The 19,705-nt window shown below is 34.9% G+C and overlaps 1 protein-coding gene across 1 annotated transcript in view; it reads right to left on the bottom strand.

Moving 5' to 3' along the window:
- ARHGAP15 (Rho GTPase activating protein 15) overlaps positions 1-19,421 on the bottom strand; it is a 697,775-nt gene extending 678,354 nt beyond the window's left edge. The window contains exon 1 of the mRNA XM_066345184.1: positions 19,291-19,421. The gene's annotated coding sequence lies outside the window, so the exon portion shown is untranslated. The remainder of the gene's footprint in view (positions 1-19,290) is intronic.
- Between the last annotated feature and the right edge of the window lie 284 nt (positions 19,422-19,705).

Genomic DNA, 19,705 nt, shown 5'->3' with positions numbered 1-19,705 from the left:
AATTAACTTTGACATGATAATATCAACACAATTTATCAGTATCATAAATAAGACTCCAAAGACGGAGAAGGGATATGAAGAGCAATGTAGGCTGAGACCACAAGATTCAAGGAAAAGGTGAGTGAGCATTCATAACAAGTGTTAGAGTGTGGGTGGTCAGGTGGGAAAGCTAAGGGAGTGTTACTTAGGGCTGGCTTGGTACAACCTTGCAGTTTCTACTGAACATTTTGGTTTTGTCTTATAGATCTTAGGAAACTTAGGTGACTTTGTTTAAGGCATGATCCCTTCCCAAAAGACTCAGTGAAAAGAGACCCAAAGGAATGGATCTCTGGCTACTTAGGCTATAGAAAGAGCAACAGCATTCTCATAGGATGCTTTTTAATTAACCTTAATTCAGAATCATTATCACAGTATCTATTCATAAACACCAATCTTATGATAAGGACACCCAGGGATCTGCAAAAAAATTCTCTAGAACACTGGGAACCTTACTTTGAACTTCCAGGTGCATTTTTAGTGCTTCTGGTTACTAATCAAATGAAGGGAAAGGTAAAGTCTCACAGGAATGACAAATGAAGCCTTTCAGGAAGAGAATTCCTAGGGTGCAATTGCATTTTATTAAGGGCAGAGAACAAAAAATAAAATCAAAATTAGTGGAACTGCTTCTGAATTTCCCTCTGGTGAGCATCTAAGAAGTAAAAAATTAAAAAGCAAATAGGAACAAAATGTCTGTGCCATTGTAATTATGTTTAGGCAGCATAAGAAATGTTATGAAATGCCAATCTCCTTAGATACACAGGAGAACCATAAGGGGCATAAGTAATGCAATCTCCTCTGTCAGTTTTGACCTAATCTAGCAAGAAATGCTGAGCCATTTTCCGCCTCTTGCATACAAGTATCAATTAAGGAAAAACAGGGTGACTATCTTAGGGCACTGGATGATGAAATGTCACTTAAGGAGAAAACATGGGTGACAGAACAAGTTGCTCAACAGCTACAGTATTAGAAAACACTGGTAAAACAAGCAAAGTCTCAGATAGTTTCTGCAACAGTACTAATTCACTGATATTGCTTGGAAAAATATTAAGTACAAAAAAACACATTTCAATCTGCAATTGCTTATTTCCTGGAAGTTCATGTTTTATAGTATTTATTTCCTAAAAGATTTGACTCAGTTGCAAAGCCCTTTTATCAAGCAGATTAAATTTAATCAAACACTGATTGCAGTACAACTGGCTTTCTCTATCTCTATCTTGGCCTGCCCAGGTTAAAATATGGAGAAACTGCATATTGCGTAATTAGTGCTCAACATTAATTAACACAAGTCGGTAATTGACAGTAGTCAAATATGGCTGACATTTGTTTTATTTAGCAAATTTGTGACTGAATCCAATTAGTTTTTCTCTAATGCTCATGTCTTCAAACTCTGAATTGATTGGATTGAATTTTAGTGCCAAAGTAAATGTCTGAGAGTGGGACAGTAATGTCATAGTCCATTGTTGTGACAATGACAACACTATTAAAATAAAATACTTTACAATATCTCCTTTAATGCATTTAAAAATCAGTTCATCTTCTACTCAATTATGTGTGTATAAAAATAAATTTTAAGTAGTTATGTTTGTGTGTGTGAATGTGTGTATCTCTATGTTTGTGTAATCTCTGAGGGCAGTCTCAAAAGTTCAGATCTAAAATCATTATCAACTAGGTGGTTTGTTACTTAGTGTCCATTCTGAATGCCGGGTATTTGTTCAGAGCTAGCTCAATTACTTACAAGGGAGATTGGCTTCCTCAAGTAGGGCCTCAATCCTAGCAAGGAATGAAGCAATGAATGACTAGGTAACCAGTAGAGAAAGTTGTGGTCACGGACAAAGCAAATGCTTACTGATGATGACATGTGACTTGCTGAGACTGGAACTTGAAAATAAGGGAAGTAAACCCTTGGTGTGTGTATCACAGTACAGGCCAAAGGCCATCACTTTATATTTTATTATTGAACTCATAGTACTTCATTTCACTGGAATTAGTTAAAGATTACTTGTAATAAACTAAGAAGATTTGGGGGCTAGAGTCAGAAATAACCAAATTCAGTAGACAATGAAAAAGTGGCTCTAGTAATGACGAGGAGCACTGTAGAGCAATGATTCTCAGGGGTCAGTGTGAGGAGCTTCATAAACATGCAGATTTCACTGCACTTTCCAAAGACATTTCCCCTGAGCAAGACTGAAGAGGGGACTGAGAAACTATATGTTTGGCTATCACCCCTGATGACTCAGATACACACTGAATGTTGTTGAGAAATATGTTTATAGAATTATATAAAGTTATTTTAAAATTTTATACCTGCATTGTTCTAAACTTGTTACTAATTACCATAATGTCTCTCTGTTTCTTTTTCTTTTTTTTCAGAGACAGAGAGAGAGTCAAAGAGAGGGGTAGATAGGGACAGACAGAAAGAAACAAAGAGAGATGAGAAGCATCAATGACTAGTTTTTCGTTGCGACACCTTAGTTGTTCATTGATTGCTTTCTCATATGTGCCTTGACCGCGGGCCTTCAGCAGACTGAGTAACCCCTTGCTTGAGCCAATGACCTTGGGCCCAAGTTGGTGAGCTTTGCTCAAACCAGATGAGCCCGTGCTCAAGCTGGCGACCTCGGGGTCTCGAACCTGGGTCCTCCCCATCCCAGTCCAATGTTCTATTCACTGCGCCACCACCTGGTCAGGCAATGTTTCTCTGTTTTTAAAGTCGATGTTACTAGGTTCATATTTGTTGACATTGTTGCTCAAATAAATTTTCTGGGAATAAATCTCCCTTGGGAATATGCTGGTGGTTTGGGGAGTGTTAGAGATCACACTGGGGAACAAAATCTTTGTTGCATCCAGAAAAACACTTGTTCTTATCTAATTCGAGTGTGCTGATCTCAAATCAGACATTAGTTTTTCTCTGTAAGATACAGTTTTTTTGTAATTCAAGATTTTAGGTTTTCATCTTACTGTAAAATTTTCAACATTTAGTTTAACATAATGAAGTAGAATGTCCTCTTGGGCATCATATTTGTGAAAATGCAATAACTTATATAATGCAGTAAATACACTAATACACTAACAGATGTGATTGCATCAGAATTTGTCTACAATTTTGAAATAGAACATATTAAAACATTGATTTCAATCATAAAATTTGCGCAAAACTTATTTAAATTCTATTCAGGCAAAAATTTGCATTTGTAGCTCTTGCGTTGTGTAATTGTTGAGGACAATCTTGTTTGATGCTCCAGCAGTAAGTAGTCTGCTCATCACTAACAGCTCCAAGATTTTAGGAAAACTTATCAAGGTGACTGTTCAGGAAGTAAATCTTAAAGCTCATGTTACATCCAGTGTTGTGGAAAGCCAATAGCATCCTTTGAACCAGAAGTTCATAGTTTTCTGCTTTTTTTGTTGCCAAGGAAGTTCTTTGTAACTGCCACAAAAGACTGCCATGCTGCTTTCTCCTCTTTATTCATCTTCCTGGCAAATTCTTCATCACGTATGAGGGTTCAAATTGGAGGTTCATCGAATATACCTGCTTTTATCTTATTGAAAGACAAGGCAGGAAAAGCAGAAATAATATGTTGAAAGCATTCACTTTCTCTATTCAAAACCTGAACAAACTGTTTCATTAAGCCAAGTTTGATGTGAAGTGGGGGAAAATGATCTTGTCTCAATTAACTACAGGTTCATTCACGATATTTTGCATCCCTATTTCCAGAGCTTCACGTTTCAGCCACTCCTTCTGTGTCCAGTGTTTCTCCCAAGCTTGGCTGTCCCACAAACACAGAAAGTAAGGATACTTCATGAAACCTCTCTGTTGTCCTAGAAGGAAATTTACCATTTTAAGTCCACACAAATGATCCAGTTATGCTCCTCATACTTCAGAAAGTCAAGGAAAATTTTTATATCATTCTTACTAAGTCATTCAATTCAGGTTGTCTAAACTGCTGAGGGGTTAATGACTGCTTGGCATCAGAAGAAGACCCTTCAGATTCTACAACCATTTCCTCATGCATCTTATCAAAATACACTTGATCACCATGTTCACTTTTTTCGTCCTGAGAAAAAATGAAACCATTGAAAATTGAAACCGGGAGTGTCTCAGAGCATGGGATAGGTCGTATTGCTGAAGGAATATTAGGATATGCAATCATATGCCATTTTTTCTTGCCGATGCCCTTTGTATGGATCAGACAGAAATAACAGTCACTGCTGTGGTCCTTAGGTTCATGCCAAACCATGGGAATACCAAAAGGCATTCCTTTGCATTTTCCTTTTGTCCAGTCACGAAGCATTTCCTCACTATTATGACACACAATATGAGGAGCCCAATTCTTGTCTTGATCGCCAAGGGGAACTTGAAAATAGGCAATATATGAAAGTGTCACAAATGATGAACTATTGCACCTTTGATGTTGAAGTGTGTAACAGCCACATATATAACAGAAGGTGTCAGGACTATTCTTACATTTACGCTTACTCGAAGAAGCCATGATTCAATCTTAAAACAAAATAAGAAGGTGTTTTTATCAGATAATTATTTTTTAATTTAAAAACAACTACAATTATGTAAAAGTGATGTTTGTAAAACATTAATTGCCTTGTGGTTATGTTCAATCCAAGAGTCGTTGCCCTTTAACTCCAATTTAAAAACTAATGCATGCCATTAACTGTAACAAAAAGAAATTAAAATTGCATAAAAAATAGAGCATGTACCTAAAAATGGATTTCAGATTTGGAATCAGCGATGCAGACATATATAGAAACAGTTCTGAAACCTCATGCAACAAAAACTGGAAAAAAAATTGTTCCCCAGTGTCATAGATGGGAATAGTAAGAAGAGAAATGTAGGTAGCTAAGTTGATAGGCATAAAAATGGATACACAGACACAAAGGCACATGAAAGTAATACTGTGAATATCTATTTGAGATTAATTTAAATGTTATGTTTATCAGTCCAAAATATACATTTAGTCTTAATTATTGCTAATAAGTCAGTTCTCTCTTTGTGTGTGTGTGTGTGTGTGTGTGTGTGTGTGTGTGTGTGTGTGTTTCTGAAGCTGAAAACGGGGAGAGACAGTCAGACAGACTCCCGCATGCGCCCTACAGGGATCCACCCGGCACGCCCACCAGGGGACGACGCTCTGCCCACCAGGGGGCGATGCTCTGCCCCTCCGGGGCGGCTCTGTCGCGACCAGAGCCACTCTAGCACCTGGGGCAGAGGCCAAGGAGCCATCCCCAGTGCCCGGGCCATCTTTGCTCCAATGGAGCCTCGCTGCGGGAGGGGAAGAGAGAGACAGAGAGGAAGGAGGGGGGGTGGAGAAGCAGATGGGCGCTTCTCCTGTGTGCCCTGGCCGGGAATCGAACCCGGGACTTCTGCACGCCAGGCTGACGCTCTACCACTGAGCCAACCAGCCAGGGCTTAAGTGCAAGAAAAACCTCAAAGGATCATAAGGCAAGCAATCATGGTCTATTTTATAAGTTTCAGCACAAAGTATTTTACTTCTATTGTTGTTGTCTAATGTTTATATCATGAACTTTGTAAGTGTGAGTAAAATAACATCAATTTAAACATTTGCGAAACAGTTCTCTTGCTTGTTAAACATCAAAGGATTGTTGGGTTGAGAACAAAACAAATTCTACAAAATGTTGTTTCTCTCAAATTTTATCTGAAATTTGGGGGCAGTGAGGTTTCCTCTCAAGAACTCAAGAATATCAAAATAGGAAAAGTAATTTACCAGTCCACATTATTTAAATGGAGTATTTTTGAGTTTTTTAAGCCTGGCTTTGAAGATCCTTCAATACACTATATATGTAGTATACCTTAAAATGTATCCTTTTATTTCTATGTTGATTAACTAAAGGCTCTTTCAATGCCTTAGTCTCTTGAAGAACTTTGGCTGCATTATCACAAACCTCAATCTGGATTGACTGGGGACCAGATTCCCCATTTAAAGAAGTGGCATTTTGCTTCATTCTTTAAAGGAGAGTTGGGGTAGGAGTCCTCTCCCCAGGAGGTGAGAAGTAGAAGAGAGAGTTAGATGCTTTTGCTACCTAACTGGTTCCAGTTAAATGAGTGTTACTGTAATTTGTAGCATTGTAGTTAAATTTTTGTCTTAATTTAAGCTCCTCACAAGGCAAAATATATGATTTTGGTTTGGGTGTATTGTAGTCATAAGGGAATGTGTGAGTATTTATAGGTTTAAATGGTTAGCATGATTATCTATTTACTTAAAAATTATTCCTTTCTACCTCTTTCTCTCCTCCCTTTACTCACTTATATCCTTGTCATGAGTACTTCTGAGACTTGGAGATTCTGATCTATTAATAGATAGCATATACAATGCAGTGGGTACTGCAAGCCCACCCGGCTTACATTTATCCATCTTGTGCACTGTGAATTTCACGTCTGTATGTGTGTGCACACATGGGTTAAATGTCCTTTCTATTATTATAACCACCCAAGGCATATGAACCTCTCTTTTAACTTCCCTCCAACAATGCATCCATACAAGTGTAGATACTCTGGTTCATAACTTATATCATGTGGCTTTGAAAATATCAGGAAAACTAAAGATAACTATATTTCCCGTCATTTAGAAAAATTAACCTTTTGAAGACATCTTTCAATGGTTAAAAAATGCTCTGAGAAGCTCTGGCAGCAGAAAAAAATTAGTCCTTTCAAATTAGAAGAATGAACATGAAAATAAGATGAACCAAACAAGGACTAAAAAAGAAAAAACAAACTAAAATGGATAATTTTTCACAGAATGATTTAATATGCTAGTCAGTCACTAAACATTTATGAGAGGTTGTTGTGCATGTAAAAGTTATGTGGAGGGTGGTAGCTCACTCTGATCATTGCACCCTGCTCCTGCTTGCTGAAGAACAGCCTCAAATTCAAGAAGAGATGGAGAACTGGCAGACTGCCAACCAAAGTCAACCCACAAGCATATGTTGTTGGGCCTGAACAATAATTTCAAATGTTTTGAATGAGTTCCCATTAAAAATGAGGTTATTCACTTTTTAAAAAGTGTATATATACATGTTCTTCTGAAAAGTTACCAGATGTGGAAAACTGACTAAGTTATACAAGGTAACTCTCAGCTGGAGGTGGGTACTTCCTACATCCTGTAAACAGGGCAAGTTCTCACTGGTGCAGAAGTTCTTCCCCTTCTCACTTGGTCTGCATAGGTATCTTGACTGTTTGCGGACATCTGTGACACGATTATTAGTGTCAGTTACTTCTGGGAGCATTGTTTCTTAGATGTGTGGGTTGAACAGAAATTGTGGTCCATGTTAAATTGTTATTTTTTTATATTTGATTATTTTTAAATCTAAGCTGAAAGGATTGGAGATGAAGAAAAGAACCAAGAGATTGCATTTGTACCAAGATTTTAGAGTGGGTCATTGAAGGTTAACATTATTTCATATACTCTTACAATTTTTTCAACGTGATCTCCAATTACCAAGAGTAGGTTATTGTTCCATGCTCTTGTCTATTGCTACGTAAGTCCCCTTTTCCTTTTTCCTGCTCTGACCTCCGGCACTGTTCCTATTATACTATTGTGGCAGATAATTATATTCTAACGTTTATCATATTCTGTTCTCTGTTGACTTGTGTGTCTCTTCTGCTTAGATTCGGTGTGGGCTTCTCAAAGTCAGACACTCTATTTGTCAGTGTTGTTGCTCTGTGTGGCATCTGGAACATTACAGGCACTGGGTGACTATCTGAAATCCCCTGCCTCTAGTTCCCTCAGTACTGTCAGCACTTTGAACAAGTTCAGGTTTGCCATTATTTTGGAATGGCTGTGGTTCTCAGCCCTACATGTCACTGGATTCCTGTATTTCTTTTCTACTTCCTACATTGAAAACTGCCAAATGGCCCTGGAATACAGTGCATCATGGTCAGGGGCAGGAAGAACAACCACGGCATCTCACCTTTCCCCATCCTTACCTCAAGTAATACTCTACCTCACACTGACTTTAATGTAAAGTCTGGCTTTTAGGCCATAACTAGTTCTCCAGGGGCAGCACCATAGTCACTTATCTCCTGAGCATTTGGTCAGTCGCCTCCCCTGTCGCATCTTGCTCTCATTAAGTAAATGCCTTAATACCAACTGCTCTCAGAATTAAGATTGAGGTTGGTGTGTTCAATCAATCTCCACACATGGAATTCTGAGCAGGTTTTCCTCAGGACAAAAAAAATTTTAAAAAGTGACTTCTCCATCTGGGTCAGCACACCAGATCCTGGACCTCTCTACTTCCTTTCTTATTTTTCTTTCTAGAATCATTTTGTTAGGAACCCAGCACATCTGCCTTATGAACCATCTGTGCTATCATCTTACTACTTTAGGCAAAAATTAGATATAAAATAAAAGTGGGTAAAGAAAATTTTGGTTTTTTTCTCTCCTGTCTTTGTAATTTTTCTTCATTTTAATTTCATGTCCAAAGTCAATGTCTGCCTACCACTTTTTGAGTTGCCATATCAACCAAAAGTTGGTAAACAAACAAGAAAAGAGTGAGCCTTCTCTTTCCCACACACAGCTACACTATACTCTCCCATAAAGCTGTATTGGAGAAATGAAACCAATGGTAAGATATTGCTTTTGATAAATTTCACAATTTTATCATAATACTTAGAATTGAAATAAACCAAAAGTATCCTAGCATAAGTTTAATTATATAAGGGGGAAATGGTATTAATTGATTCATGACAACTTAATACACCAATTACTATTGTTACTATTTGCACTACAATTAACCTTTGTAAAACAATTATTATATGTCACAAACTAGAAAAAATACTTTACATACATTATTTTTTTTTCTTTTTATCTTTTGAGGAAACACCCAATTTTTTTGGCAAAGAAACTCAAGCTCAGAGAGATGAAGTAAGTTGCACAAAATAACATATATAATATCTAGGAAGTGTTGGAACTCAGGGTTGAACTTTGGTATTTCTGACTTCCTAGTTTGAGCTTTTAATATTTTTAAATCTCTATAAGGGATAAAGTTCTGAACTAGAATTTGGGAGAAATATGTTCAAATCATGTCCTCAAAAAGTTCACTTTTTACACATATTATTATCTTCTATTAAGGGAACCTTTATGCATTGTTGGTGGGAATGCAGATGAGTGCAGCCACTGATGAAGGAGTAGGGAGTTAACTCAAAAAATAAAAATGGAACTGCTTTATGACCCAAAAATTCTACTTCTGGGAATATATCCAAAGAAACCAGAAACATTAATTCAAAAGAATATGTTCATTGTAGCATTATTTACAAAAGAATTAGAAGCAGCCATAATGCCCATCAATAGGTAAGTGGATTAAAAAGGTGTGGTCCTCATTTCTATTTGTCTGTCTGTCTGTCCCTATCTGTCTCTCTCTATTCCATACAATGGAATGCTACTCAGCTTTAAAAAAAGAAGAAAATTTTACTTTTCACAACAGGATGAACGTAGAGATTATTATGCTAAATGAAATAAGCCAGACAACAACATCAAAAAGAGCACCATATGATTTCACTTATATGTGGAGTCTAATGAACAAAATAAACTAATAGACAAAATAGAAACAGACTCACAGATATAGAGAACAGATTGACAGCTGTCAGAGGAGATAGAGTTTGGAAGGATGGGTGAAAAGGTGAAGAAATTAAGCAAAGAAAAAAAGAACTCATAGACACAAACAACAATAAGAGGATTACAAGAGGGAAAGGTGATGGGGGAGACAGAAGAGGGTAAAGGGAGATAAATAGAGGTAGAATGAGACTTCACTTGGGAAGGTGAACACAATACAATATGCAGATGATATATCGTAGAACTGTATATTCTATAATACATTATACATAATAATATAATAATTGTATTGTTAGCCAATGTCACCCCAATAAATTAAATAAAAAATTTAAAGAAAAATTAAGCTCCTGTTTATCTCACTAGCTTGCTGGAATAATCAATCAAAATAATGCATGCTAAATTACTTCTAAATAGATTCTAAATAGATTTTAAATAGACAATGGACATTCTTACTTATATTAATTAAATTAAGCTTAACCATCAACCTAAGGACATAGAAGAAATCTGAAATAGGCAAAATACAGGAATATGAGAAAGAGGAGTATGGAAGTAAGTAAGACCCTTTGCCATAGTTTAGAAAAGACATAATGGATGAACAAATAAATAACTATGACAATAAGTAAAAGTAGACAGAAGGGACTAGATTCCCCTAAAATAGGACAATTGATTGGCTATATGGAATAAGTGAGTCCACAGAGATTCTAAGATTACTTGTTTAGGTGATTTCAGTAATAGGAGTATCTGAATTTAGAAAAGAATGAGAAAGACTCTTAGGGAGATTATGGGTTTAAGCTGAGATATATCTAGCTTGAACTGCCAATGGGACTTCATGAAAGAGGGATCAAGTAACAAATAGAAATAAGGAACAATATTGGAAGAGAAGCCAAGGACAAAGATAGAAATTTAAAAATCATATCTGAGGAATTAAATTTAAACCATGAGAATGGATAAGAATGTCAAAAGAATCTGGTGAATAGCAAAGATGGTCTAGAGTGGTGCCATTCATTGTAAGTATGATGTGAGTCACACATGTAATTTAAAATTTCTGGTAGCCACATTGGATAAGCAAAATAAAATTGGTAAAATTAGTTTTAATAATATATTTTATTTAGCCTAATACATAAAATATTTATAATCTCAGCATATGGTCAATATAAAAATATTAATGAGATAATTTACATTCTCTTTATTTGTACTGAATCTTCAAAAGCTGTTGTTTAGTTTACAACTCTGGTTAGACTAGCTACACTTCAAGAGCTGAATAGTCATTTGTTGCTAGCTGCTACATTATAATGGCTGGCATGGTCTAAGAAGGAATTTTAAAGATGAAAAGACTGAGGGAAGACATAGGGTCCAGAAGAGATAAAGAAAAACAGATAAGGTACCTGCAGTATGACAGAAACCAAAGCAAAACTGTTTGCGTCCTCACATGCTTTGTAACACCTCTGCATGAGGCAATATATGGAGTGAAAAAGCAATATGTTTTCCACAGATGGTATTGTTTTAGACATCAAACAAAGCAGTATCCTTTCTGACCATTTCAGACACTAAATTACTGAATGAAGTCCTTCACTGCAAAACTGAACAGGCTTAGCAATTGTAGCACGGCATTGTGGAAGTAACATGCTTTTGCACTATCTCAATATCCCTGTAAATCATGACACATTTGACCAAGTAACATATAAATTTAGATATTTAACCACTTAATCTTTTTTTCTTTATCTTTAGCAAATAAATTTGGATACTTAACCACTTACTGACTCCTCTACTTAAATTTTGTGAATATCAAATGCTATTAGATATGCAATGCATCTGAAACATAATATACATTATACCTAAAAGATTAATCATAGCTCTGATGAGTATTAACAATCTCAATCTAATAATTTACATTGCTGAGTGCCTCATGTTACTGTAAGCATCTTGCCTATAGGAACTACTGTCTAATTTTTTTTTTAACACCATAGTACCTAGCATAGTGCTGCAGACAATACTAGGATAATCAACATTCATGTTCTCTTCTAAATTCCACTTTCTTTTCTTTGTGACAGAGACAGAGAGAAGGACAGATAGGGACAGACAGACAGGAAGGGAGAGATATGAGAAGCATCAATTCTTTGTTGTGGCACCTTAGTTGTTCATTGATTGCTTTCTAATCTGTGCCTTGATGGGGGGAGGGGGGCTACCGCAGAACAAGTGACCCCTTGCTCAAGCCAGCGACCTTGGGCTCAAGCTGGCAAGCCTTGCTCAAACCAGATAAGCCCGCACTCAAGATGGTAACCTCGGGGTCTTGAACCTGCATCCTCCACATCCCAGTCCGATGCTCTATCCACTGAATCACCACCTGGTCAGGCTAAATTCCACTTTCTTTAAGAGAACCATCAAGATATGAATAGATGATATGATATGGAAGCTCAGGTTACTTGAGTTCCCGGCAAATTTATCACAAAAATGAATATGAGCTCTACAGTTCAGTTTCTAGCCCTTGAAGTTCTAATATGAAACTAGCTAAAGCAGAAAGATAAGTTAACAGAAAAATAAATTTCCTTTGACTCAGCACCTGGTTCCCAGAGCACGCTGCCTTTAGGAGGTCTCATAGAGAGCTATCTTGTTTTGACTCTCAGTTTGGCATTACATCAGTAGAGATTAGAACAAAAAGTTCTCTAAGTAGTTAGAAAATGAATCTCAAAGATAAAATGATTTAATTTTTAAACCCATGGTTTTAGCAAATAGCTTAAAATTTTAATAGTTAGCAGTGGTTGGTGTTTTCTATTACTTTATGACAAGATAGTTTCAGATGGTGTGTTACTTGTTTTGAGTTTCAGAAAGGCACCATAGTGTATAATGGATCCAGACTTCTAATCCAACTTTTCATCACTGCCAGTTTACTCAACATGTACCCATAGGGTGTCATTTGTTTGAAGTATGTTCCTAGCTCCTCTTTCCCTATATGTATCCTACTTTTCATACCCAGGAGAAGTCACAAATTTCCATATTCTATAGCCACAGTCAACTTTCTGTTTCTGTTTAAATCATTTATTCTATCACTAACCAAATATTCATTCAGTGTTTGTTATATGTATGCTACCATTATTCTAAGTTGTAGGTATTTAGTTGTAAAGACAGACAAAGTACATACTGTCACTGACCATTCAGTCTATATAAAGATAGCCACTAAGCAATGTAACAACAACACCACCAAAAATATAATTCCCCGTTTTTAAGAGGCTATTTAGGAAAACAAAAGCAGAATAATGAGGTAGAAAGGGCCTTGCAAAACAAAAGCAGACTTAATGAATTTGATGCATAACAAAAAGTCATTTGATATGGGTTAGTAGCAGAGTTGTTTAATTTGAGTATTAGAAGGGCCACTCTAGTTACTCCTTGAAGAATGACTATACTATCAAAAGTAGAGGCACAGGAACAAGCCAGGAGAATTCTGCAGTAACAGTGGTAAGAGTGGTGAGAAGTGATTGAATTTGGGATATTTTGATATTTTCTACTCCTTGCTAAATATCTAATTCATATCTGTTTAGAGAAATCTGTTTCATAAAAGCTGAATATATACAACCAACATTTAGAAATATAAAATACATGAATAAACAAAAAATGGGTTTATGTAAATATCAACAAATTGAAAAATGTACATAAAATATAGTATTAAAAATATTTTTATTTTTTGTGAGAGAGAGAGAGAGAGAGAACGGGGTATAAAGACAAGGACAGACAGACAGGAAGGGATAGAGATGAGAAGCATCAACTCATAGTTGAGGCATCTTAGTTGTTCATTTATTGCTTTCTCATATGTACCTTGACTGGGGGGGATGTGGGGGGCATCCAGCCAAGCCAGTAACCCCATGCTTGAGCCAATGACTTTTGGCTTACGCCAGCGAACAAGGGGTCATGTCTATGATCCCACGCTCAAGCTGGTGACCTCAGGGTTTTAAACTTGGGTGCTTAGTATCCCAGGCCGATAATCTATCCACTGCGACAGCACATGGTCAGCCTTAAAAAGATTTTTACTAAATCTATTTTTTTTTCCCTGAATCTTTTTCTTCACCAAAATTTTTAAGAATTGTGAGACTTAGAGTTTTCTTATACTCAGAGTGTACTTAATAAATGATAACACAGAAAAACATATTTAGTAAGGTAAAAAAAAACTGACTAAAATGTTCTGAAAGTTGCTACCTCCTCAAATCTTGCATTCATTCTAAATGTGCAAATCAATATTACTCTCTATATTTTTTATGACTCTTCTCTTATTTGATACTACAAAGTAAAATGGTAAGTGTGGTTTTATCTAAAACTGTGGTTGCATCTAATATTGTGATATCATACATTCTAGTGTATTCATTTAGCAGATTTTGAGGGAAATGTCATTGTACAAACAAAATTTAGAAAAAATAAAATAGAAAGAGCCATTTAAGAAAAAGAGATGTGAGTTTTTAAGAGCCCTTGCTGAAAAAAGCAAGCGATAGTGGTCAATATTTTTCAGGCTCTGCCTGTAACTATTGAATTGGAAGCAGTTTGGGGTAAGGAGTATGAGGACAACAATGAAATTGAGGGTAAATCTTAGTTTACTACCTGAAAAGACAGATGAATGGTGGTGCCATTGAATGAGAAGCATGGAAATGGAGAAGAAGAAAGTTGGGTCAGAAGCAAGTGAGAGGTAATTAAGAGCTTAGTTTCAAATATACTCGCTTTAATATCTCTATGAGACCTTCCAGGGGATGTAACGAATAGGCAAGTGCTTTCACAGTTTTAGTGCTAAGAAAAGGTTTTTGTTGAGATCTAATTAGAATTTAGATAGTATTGAAACTCATAGCACTAAATAAGATCACCTAAGAATAAACTTAGAAAACAAGAGCTGGGACTGCAGAGGTATAAATCTGAAGATTGAGGGCAGAACATTGCAACATTTAGAGGACTGAATGATGAGAAAGAGTGAGCAAAGGAAATAGAGAACGAGCACCCAGTTAGTTTGGAGAAAAACTGGGAAGATGAAATAACCCAGAAGTCAAATGAAAAGATAGGTTCAAGAGGGAAGGGATGTTCATTTGAATTAAGTACAACTCAGATAATTGATAATATGAAGATGTATAAATAGCCATTCAATTTGGGAAAACAAAACCATTGGGACTTTGACATAGTATGACATAGTATTATTTCTATGGCATTGTATTTATGCACATAAAGTTATATTTAGGTTCTTGTGTTTGTGAAACTAAAAAGTTTTCACTGGCTAAACAGTACATTGATTCTTTGTGTCCTCAATAATTCATAGACCAACACAGTGTACATAGTTGCTTAAAATTATTTATGGAATTGAATTGAATTGGGCTGATGTCCAAAAAAGAAAAATCAGTTTTGAAATCCACAATTGTATGTGTGCTATTGATAAGACCAATGCTTTAAACTAAGATATTCTGTCTATTCTTTGGCATCTTGTTTAAGTACCCCCTCTCGTCAGATGAGATTTCTTCCCATGCCGAGGAGACAGAAACTAGGAAGCATGTATTCCCTTCACTTTATTTCCTTCCTTCATCCTATCTATATCCAATTCATCTGCATGAACACTCAGTGAAGTTCTCATCCTTCTGTTTCAGGTTAATTTATCTACTTGAGCTAGTGATGAAACCCATTTATTTGAGTATTCTCTGAGACCTTGTTGGATTTCTGACTATATTTTTATTTCTTTTCCCGCTCTTCCTTTCAACATTCATATTTTATCCCGTTTTTAAGCTACTGCCTATTTTACGCTTTATAAAAAGTGTATTTTACATATGTTAGCCTCAGCTCCTTACTTCCTTTAACATCTATTATGAGGCTTAAATTTCACAAATGCTTTTGATCTCTTATTACACATTTGAGAAAGGATATAAAATGACAAATAGAAAATTAATCTTTTAAAAACAAACTCAACCTCCATCATCGTAACAGAAACATCACATAGACTCTATTGAGATACACTTCTCTACAGACAGAACCAGAGAAGTATGGCCACATAGTCTGTGTGAAAAGCCATGGAGCTCCAGCAGCAATCTCATTATGTGCTGGTGGAAGTTCAAAAAGTTACAACTAACGTGAAGAATAGTTTGACAATAACTATTGAACTTATTTTATCTCTCTCTTTTTTAAAAATAAATAGTATTCCTGGGAATTCATTTCATAGATATGTTTTCAAACGTTCACAATCACATCAAAACATTTATTGTATTAACAAAAAATTAAAAACATCCTAGACACTTTTAGTAAGAAACTGACAGAATTATGTATGATGCATCCACACAGTGGAACACTGTACAGATGTGAAAAATAAGAGACTTGGATAGTTTTTTGTTTTTATTATGGAAATATCTCCAAAGTTTTACTAAATAAAAAAATAGGAGAGCATGTATAGTATATGATCTTTAATATAGTAAAGGAAGACATATATATACACACACACATATGTATATATAAAAAACACAAAGGGTTTAGAACTGTGGTTATCTGTTTAGTTAAGGTGGGAGTGAATGGAGCATATAAAAATAAGATTATGAAAAAAATTTCTCTAACAGTTTTATATTTAGGTTTTATTTTGATTGTTTATGACCTTACTCCATTTATCACCTATTTTCCAACTAAAACCAAATAAAAAAAATATATAAGAATGACTTCCATAAAATGAAAAAAAAAAAAGGATAATTGTCTCCACTGCTTAAAGCACAGTGAACAAAGAGCTAAAAAATAAAGAAAATAAAACTTAAGCCTGATAATTATGTGTGCATTCCTGGATCCAGCCATGCCTGACTGCTTTCCATAGACTTTTAGTTATACAAATCATTGCCAATCTCTATTGCCTAGGATCATTTTAATGCATTTTTTATCTTTTGCAAATTAAAGTCTACTATGAACTGATTATAGAATATTTATAAGTACATTTTAAAGTCTAGCCATATAACAATTATTATAAAAATATGCTTCTGATACTTAAAGAGTTAAATTTAGAATAGTAAATGATTTTTTAAATATGTAAAGTAATTGACTATATTAAATATTTTCTAAGTTTATGGGAATACCAAAATTGTATGAGGATATAATGCAAGTAATTTTCATCTACTACAAGAAATGTGTCTATCTCTTCAGGAATATCTTAGAGCAATAGGCACCTCTCTTTGATAGATACTTTATATAAGACAGTCTCAAAAATTCTGTGCTTAAATACCACAAGCAGGACCAATGAGTAGCAAAACACATTTTCTGCCATAAAATATATCTCCTTATTTGCCTCATTCAAAACTGAAGTCTTCAACATTTAGCTCTTCCTGTGGACCCTACCTGCTGAGAGACATTAATAAAATTCTGCTCAGAGGAAGAGGGGAGGCCTAGCAAAAAAGCCAAGAGAAAATTCTGTGGCTTTCTCCTGTGATCATGTGCTGTTTTTTTTTGTTGTTGTTGTTTTTTTGTTTTTTTTTTTCAGATGCTCTAAATGCTGAGAAATAGGATGCACAAGTTTTAAGGATAATGGGAGTGGGATGAAAGGAGCAAGGTGGGGTGTGTCCCTCTCGGAACTAAGGTGGAGGTACTCTAAAGTAGGGGTAGAACAGGCCACTCCAGAACAGAGCACTAAAAAAGAAGGCAAAATATCAATAAATAAATGTTTCCTTCCCAAATATTGCTGAAAGCTGGCCCCAAGTGGAAAAGCATAACATTCTTTAAATAAATCTTTAAAAAAATTCTTTAAATAAACATTCTTTAAATAAATTTGGAGACTTCAAAAGAAATCTCCAAATAAGAGCCTCTGTATTGTTTTTATTTCACCAAAATGTGTTTCTTATTCACTTAAAATGTATAAAGGTATAGTAACCTATAATAACTCATTTGGAATTGCTTCTTAGATAATACATTACTTGTTTTCACAAGCAATTCTGATCATACCCTACTTTACATGTCTATAAGCTCTACTTGTTTATCTTTATAAATCCATACTAACCTATGTTTAATGAATTCTTAATTTTATATGCATTCCATGAAATGTTTCTATTTTAATTTAACTTTCTGCAAGAAATATTGTTTTACAAAGAATTTGGCTTTTATATTTATAATGTTACATAGTTAAAAAAAACTATATTGGACTTATTTTTAGTAGCAAATGCTTATGTGGATATTCATTTTTTTCTAATCTGTAAGTAATGCATATGTTTATTCAAGTGATGTTCCTTTATAATAAAATGAAGTAATAACATATCAACCCAAACCATCTGAATTACAGAGCTTCTATAGATACAAAGGTTCAGAACCACAATATTGAAGACAGAATTAAATAACGTTTTCCATTGTGAAGTAAGACAACAAATTAAAAAGCTAATCAGTACATCAAAGCAAATACATGTTACTAGGGTTTTCTTATAGTCTAACAATAAAAAATGTATGAAACACTGTTTTAATCTCTAGTTTTTCATGATCACTTTAAGTTAACAAGTAGCTAGCTTCAGTATCGACAACTGAAGAGGTCTTAAAATGGAGTGTACTAGCATGCCCAATAATTTCCTGCTAAATTGACCACATCAAAAAACACTTATAAATATCTATCAATAGAAGACAATAAAAGAAAAGAACATTGTTGCCACTTATCAACCCTGTAACCATTTTTTAATAACATAAAAAAATAGGTGTTATGGGGGCTGTTGTTTCCCCCACCCAACAGCACAATAAAAATAATATTAGGGAAGGGTGGATCATATCTGGTGCTTTTATTAAAATTTTTTCAAAAATTTACAGTCAGATTTATTTTAGGTATGTGTCTCTGAGATTAGAATACTTTTATATTTTCTGTATATAAATTACACCACACAAAGATTCTATAAAGGCAAGAAGTCAATATAAAGAAAAGCTATTATCAGCTTATGATTATGAAAACCTTTTCATTTCTAGAGTTTTTAAATTTTGGAAAACATCAAGGAAAGGAAATAATAATTACATAAATAACAAAAGTGTATTGCCTCTCTTCCCAAGAGTAGCCTTTGGTGAAGTCAGCTACGACTCCTTTATAAACACACATTTGTTTATGAAATAAAACTTGCACTCAATTCACCTTTTATCGTAAGTAAAATTTAGGAAAAACATATTCCAATGCCACGCTTTTTCTTGCTTTTTAAACTTTTTTGCTTTTTAACAGCTATTTAATAAAGTGCACATTTAATAACCTGCACCTCTTTAAGGGTTTCTAACACTAACTTTAATACAACACTTTCCAGTGGGTGTTTCTCACATTGCGGTCCCGATGTAACTTCTACTGGTAGAAGAGCCTTTCTTTCATTCTCTGGCTCTCAAATAGTACATATTCTTATAAAACAATCAGTGAAAGATGCAAAGTTTCAAATTTTCTCAAGTAGTTATTTTTAAAACACTCTCAAACTGAAACTATACCTTATTTTGTCTTTAATATTTTAATGTAAAGTCTGAGCAAATGATCTTAGTATAATTTCTCAATAAAGAAGTTGAGAATTTGACAACTGCAAATATGAAAAGAATATTCTTCCTTACACCAAAGGAAACAAACTGAAGTTTTCAGTCACAGGTGAAAACATTGCATTGTTGCAGAAATGATTATATGTTCACACTAGAGCTTAAAATAATTTGTCAAATGGTTTTAAGTTTAAATTTCAAGTTCAATATAAAGTTAAAATTCACTTACCTTTTCACTGTGATGACTTGTTATTGAAACTGCCATCAACGTCTAACTGTTAATGACTCTTACAACAAAAACGGAAAACAGTAAAGTCACATGTTGTAAGAGTAGGCCTGTGTCGGATGCTGTTTAATTTCAGTACTGAAGGAAAAAAAGAAGGGGGTGGGGTGAGCATAAAAATTTTAAAATAAAACCACTTCCTGTGTAGCTACGGTTAACCACACACATCACATCATTACTCGATTTGAAGAAATTGCCTTGTATAGTCAACAATATCGCTATTTTTCAATGTGATTTTCAGTTTTCAAACACTATACACATTTATATAGGTATCATCAATTCTGATTTAATGGGGAAAATGTGTGGTTAAAAATTTAGCAGGGGAGGGGAGGATAGCAAGCTGCTAAGACCTGAGGAAACT

The sequence above is a fragment of the Saccopteryx leptura genome, chromosome 7 (genome assembly GCF_036850995.1).
Source record: "Saccopteryx leptura isolate mSacLep1 chromosome 7, mSacLep1_pri_phased_curated, whole genome shotgun sequence".
Lineage (NCBI taxonomy): Eukaryota > Metazoa > Chordata > Mammalia > Chiroptera > Emballonuridae > Saccopteryx > Saccopteryx leptura.
This window is presented reverse-complemented; position numbering and strand designations above follow the sequence as displayed.